The following is a 6,000-nucleotide window of genomic DNA, read 5'->3' as shown; positions in this document are numbered from 1 at the left end:
ATGCAAAACAAAGAACTAAAGACAATAAATGACCCAAATATGCACTAAAAAGCATCGGAACAAGGCTAATTCGGGGACTAAATATGCTCTAATTATGGTCACATCAAATATCCCCAAACCGAACCTTTGCTCGTCCCGAGTAAAGAGGTGACAAAGACTAGGACCGTTATTTAAACTAACCTAATAACATAGCCGATATGAGACAATTAGCGGGTCTCACTCCGCCCCTTCAACTCACAACAAGACAACCATGAGGTAGGATGCCTTCTTGCAAGGCAAGGTGAGTCTTGCCAAAATGGCGACACATCCAAACATTAAGCACACAAAATCAAGTAATGGATGCATCTACAAAAGAATAGCCACTTTCCTCATCTAAGTGGCGGAAATTATCTACAAGGGAAGCAATATAAGGGTACATACTCCTTCATAGATGCAATTTCTTCAAACTACTAAGCCTAGAAGGATACCAATAAATCACCTCCAAATTGTGTCAAGCTAGGGTACATTTGTCCTCAATCGTTAAATGCTTTTGTCAAGAGTAGACTCCCTATGGTGTTAGAAACACTTGAGGATCGCGGAATTCCCCCTCTTGTCTAGACAAGAAGAAGGGTCGTCCCCTCTCTACCATGCACAAAAATGGATACGATGGATAAAGGGATCGATAGATATTTGAGTTTCATTTGGGAGTTTGCTTTGTTGTTGTTTTTCCCCCAATTTCTTGTGGCATATAACATTTGAGAACACTTTCTTTTTGCCATTTCTTTTTGATTTTTGGCAATTCAACACTTGACAATTTTCAACTTTTCTTTGCATTTCTTTTTGAACATTTTCAAAGTCACCCCATATGTAGGGAGGGTGTCTTATATTTGAAGCTTTAGGAGTCTATTTTTGCTCCTCTTTTCTTTTGATGCATTTTTGCAAACTTTCTTTCACTTTTCTTTTCATTTTTTGAACTCAAATCGATTTCTTTTCGTGCCCATTCCCTTTGATGACAAAAATATGGTAGAACATGGATGATGGATACATGGTTTCAAGGGTCACCTTGGAATAAACGGTAGCCAAGGAGTTATCACACCACAAGGTACTCTTGACTAGGCCTTAATCCATGGGTCAAAGGATACTATCATGACACATCCTAGGGTGTTTTATAAGCATTCTAACAAGCAAAGTCTTAAGAACAAAAAGCATCTACTAGGGCCTATATACACTTGTCAAGCTTCCCAAGTAGACGGTTTCACAAAATTTTCTAACATGCAAACTACATGCCATGATGCAACTAACATTTATACATCCTAATGCATATGATTCTACCAACTAATATGCCATATATTCTAGATGCAAGTCCTAAATTCACATTGTTATACCGCATCAATCAAAATAAAGCCACATAGTCATTAACATAAAGATGAAAAAGGAGATTGGAAAGATCATACCATGCGGTCTTCAATATCCTCATGTCTCGGATGTGGCGTAGTCAATTAATGTGAATAAGGATAGAACAAACACAATATATACAATAATATATACATGACTATACTACAAAGGAAATGAACTTGTTTTTGGTTTTTCAAAATTTTCAAATTTTTATTGTTTTTCGAAATTTTTGATTTTTTTGGATTTTTGAATAAGAGTTAAGTTAGAATTCCCCATCCCCACACTAATATGAGCATTGTCCTCAATGGCCAAAATCATGGGAAATTATGCAAACATGATGCATGAATTCTACACTAAATGCAAGCTAAACTAATCTACATTACATGATGCATGGGTTTTTGTTTATGACGGAGAGCGTAATTTAGATTACCTCCCGTTGCGTATGCATGTACTTCCCCAAACCGAGATAGACATTATTTCTAATGTCATAAAGTTGGGTGTAGTTCATGCACACAAGATGCAATGCATGAAACTAAATTGTCATTTTGGATTTTCAAAAGTGGGAACAATGAAATAATAACACCTCAATGGGGCCGAGGTGTTAGTCCTCTATGTTGCTAGGACTCTCCAACCATGATCAAGATAAAAATAAATAAAACAAAGAAAGAAGTAGACAAACCTCAAGAGGGTAGGAGCCTCCAAAGCTTGCTAGTCTTCCACCATATCATCATTGTCATCATCTTCCTCAATAGAAGTGGACTCATCACCACTTCCCTCTTCACTTCCTTGCTCATCTTCTTCATCACTTCCTTGCTCATCTTCTTCTTCTTCATTTACCTCTTCAACAATGCCCTCATCAACAACCTCATCACCGACAACCTCATCGTCACCCGGTATCTCACCCCTAGATGCACTTGAAAAGAAGACTTCCCTATCCGCCCAACTAGGCAAAGGACATGAAGGATCAAGTAGTCCTTGCCTAGCTAAATGAAGGAGGGGTGGATATTGGGCTAAGTATGCATCTTCCCGATCCTTATGAGCTTGTTTGTGCATCTCTTGCATAAGTAGAGTCATGTAGTCATTTCTTGCTTCAACACCTTCGGGTTTGAACTCTTGATACTTGAATGGATAGGGTGGTGTGACAATGGAGGAGGAGGGCATTTCAATTTCGCCCCTTTGTTGACGGATGATATATTCGGCTTCTTTTAAGAGGGGAAGAAGGTAGTTCGTCCGATGGACACTCAAACGGCATATCTTGGAAGGCAAAGTAAAAGATCTAGCATCATTGGTGAGCCACCCATATTTGGTGTCAAGAGGATTATGGGTAATCCACTTGTACTTGTTAATCATAGTATCCATGCATGTCAATGAGATGACCCCCTTTCTTCGCCACATACTTGCCATCCTTGTTGAAATTCGGATCAAAGTACTTAGCCAAAAGAGTGACTAGACCTCCATTTACAATAAAAGTGGTGCCTTGCTTTCCACAATCAACATTTAGCCATCTTTCCACCAAAAGCCTTAGAGAATTGTAAGGCTTGGTGAATTCCCTTCCAATATTTAAGGCCGACTCAAGTAGAATACAATCGAGCTTGGTAAAGTGGTTAGTGTCTTTTCTTGCAATGATAGTATTCCCGATGACCTTGTGCCACACTCTAATGCCCGGATGGTGGACTAATAGAGCGCGACTAGCATGAAAGTTCTCAAATTTCCTCCCGGAAATCGCCTCCCAAAGAGGAGCGGGGTCATATTTTTCGGGCTTCTTGTAATAACTAGGTGAATCACTAAGACCTAATGCTTTACCCAATTAATCAAAGGTGATGCGCCTACTCACATTTGCAAGGCGGAACTCGATGTTTTCTCTAGTCTCTACCTTAGTTACTTTCAAAGAACTCAAGAATTCCAAAGTAAGGGAGGGGTATGTCAATTCTCTTGTAGCAAACAATTTTCCCAACCCCATGGCTTCAAAGAAGGCTTTCGTTTGTTCAAAGACACCCAATTTGTTCAAGGCATCTTCACATATGAATTTGGTGGGTAGAAAGGATTTCCTAGCATACTTGGCAAATGTATCCCTATGGGAGTTATAAATGAAAATTACCTCCGGATAGTTTGATAATTGAACAATTTCCGGAGTTGTTGATGTTGTTGCTTCCAAGGGAGGATTTTGTTGTTGTTGAACTTCCAAGTTTCCACTAGCTACCACCATAGCCAAAGAGGCTTTCTTTGCTTGAAGGCATTTTTGCCTTGTTGAGAGTGTCTTTGCCTTAGGTGCCTTTGTTGATCCTTTTATTCTTGCCATTGATGAAAATACCAAGAAAAGAGTGAAAATCTTCAATTTTCAAGTATACCCAAATCGATTTTAAGATGAAAGGCTTTGCCTTTGTAATTTTAAAAATCGACTCAAAGGTTGAAGATTTTGGTGCTTGGTTTGATTTTTGTTGGAAGAGGAGTGATTAATTGTTGTTAAAAGGAAGTTTGGATTTGATTTTGTTGAATTTGGTTGAGGAAATCTTATTTTGGTGATGGAGAGGATGAGGGTTTTTGAGTTTTTGGGGTTTATGGGTAGTGTTTTGAATGAATGAATGAAGAAATGAATGTGGGAGGGGTATTTAAAATACCCGAAAAATTTGAAACTGCAAGGGAAGACGGGCGTCTTTCCTTCGGGACGCTCGGATTCTGCCTATTCTGGGTTCAGGATTCTCGCCTAAAGACGGGCGTCTTTCAGCAAAGACGCTCGGATTTTTCAGTGCAGGACGAGCGGATTCTGCTGAAGACGGGCGGATTCTGATACAGCAAGCTTTCTTGGTTTACACAGACAAAAAGATGGGCGTCTTTCTGCAAAAACGGGCGTATTCTTCAAGACGAGCGTCTTCTCTGCCAGGACGCTCGGATTCTTCGACAGTCCCAAAATTTGAAATTTTCAGTTAAAATGGACGGGCGGATTTTGACGAAGATGCCCGGATTGCCTGAAGACGAGCGGATTCCCTTTGAAGACGCTCGGATTCTCCCTGGTTTACCCGGATTCAGTTCCATCCGTGCACTTGCATAACCCTTGTCATTTTTCATTCTTCAAATCCCGTGTTCCACATTGTAGGGGCACTACTAAGGCATGAATAGCCTAGGCAATTGCTATCCCCACACTAAGCTAAAGCACTACACATCAATTAAATCATTAGTCCCTCCCTCACTTCTCTCAAAAATGATAATTATCTTGATAAAAGCATAAAAATCCAAAAATAACAAAAATGCAATGTAAGAATTAAAATGCGAGTTAGGGAGTTATAAATATTTACAAATGGTGGTTTAGGGAGGACTCCACCAAACTCTCATCCTTAGTGAGATGTCATGGGGGCATGTCCAAGGTGTTGTTGATGTTGCTCAACACCTTGAAAAAGTAGTCAAAAGCTTGTTCATTGTTATGATAAAGATCCTCAATGGATCTTTCCACTTGTTGTCCTTCATATTGGTCTTGATCAATAGCATTACCAATATAGGGATTGAAAATCCCTTCAAACTCATCGTCCCAAAGACCACAAACTTCATCTACTTGGTCACTAAAGATCTCTTGAGTTGATAGAGACAACTCTCCCACTTTCTTGTCTTGGCCAATGAGGCCATCTTCTTCATTGCTTGACGTTGGTGAGCTTTTCAAGCTCTCTTTGTTACAATTCACTTGCTCTTTGAATGGAGCATCATCAACTTTCTTCTTCCATTGGAATTCCGACTTCTTCCTATCATCCTTCCGGCTATAATGATCAACCATAAAACATGGTTCATGCAAACGGGGAGCTCTCATGGTCTTGTCAAGATTGAAAGTTATGCTCTCATCTCCCACTTCTAGAGTGAGCTCTCCATGCTTCACATCAATCACCGCACCCGCGGTGTGTAAGAAAGGTCTTCCTAGAATGATTGGAATATTGGAGTCTTCTTCCATGTCAACAATGACAAAGTCCACCGGGATGAAAAATTTCCCAACTCTTACGGGAACATCTTCCCATATCCCTAATGGTGTCTTTGTCGATCTATCGGCCATTTGGAGTGTGATATTGGTGCATTTAAGCTCTCCCATCTCTAACCTTTTACTCACCGAGTACGGCATAACACTCACACTAGCCCCTAGATCACATAAGGCTTTGTTGATCGTGGTGTCGCCAATGGTACACGGTATTGAGAAGCTTCCCGGATCTTTAAGTTTTGGAGGTGAACTCCCTTGAAGTATTGCACTACTCACCTTAGTGAAGGCGATAGTCTCAAGCTTCCGGATCGACTTCTTCTTTGTGAGGATGTCTTTCATGTACTTTGCATAGGCCGGCACGTGATTGATTAATTCCGTGAAAGGAATCGAGACTTCTAAATTCTTCACAATTTCCATAAATTTTCCAAGTTGGTCATCAAATTTGGGCTTGGCTTGACGACTTGGAAAAGGAAGTCTAATCACAATGGGCTCCTTCTCCTTGGCCCTGTCTTCATTTTTCTTTGAAATTTCTTCTTTTGATTGTTCTCCATCCTTGGAGTTTTACACAATTTCTTCTCTATCACTAGCTTCCACAACTTCATCCTCAACTTGCTTCTTTGGTGCTTCATACCTTGTACCACTTCTCAAGTGAATGGCACTAACCGTTTCAT

Source organism: Silene latifolia, chromosome 4, assembly GCF_048544455.1.
Source record: "Silene latifolia isolate original U9 population chromosome 4, ASM4854445v1, whole genome shotgun sequence".
NCBI lineage: Eukaryota > Viridiplantae > Streptophyta > Magnoliopsida > Caryophyllales > Caryophyllaceae > Silene > Silene latifolia.
Note: the sequence above shows the minus strand (reverse complement) of the source record.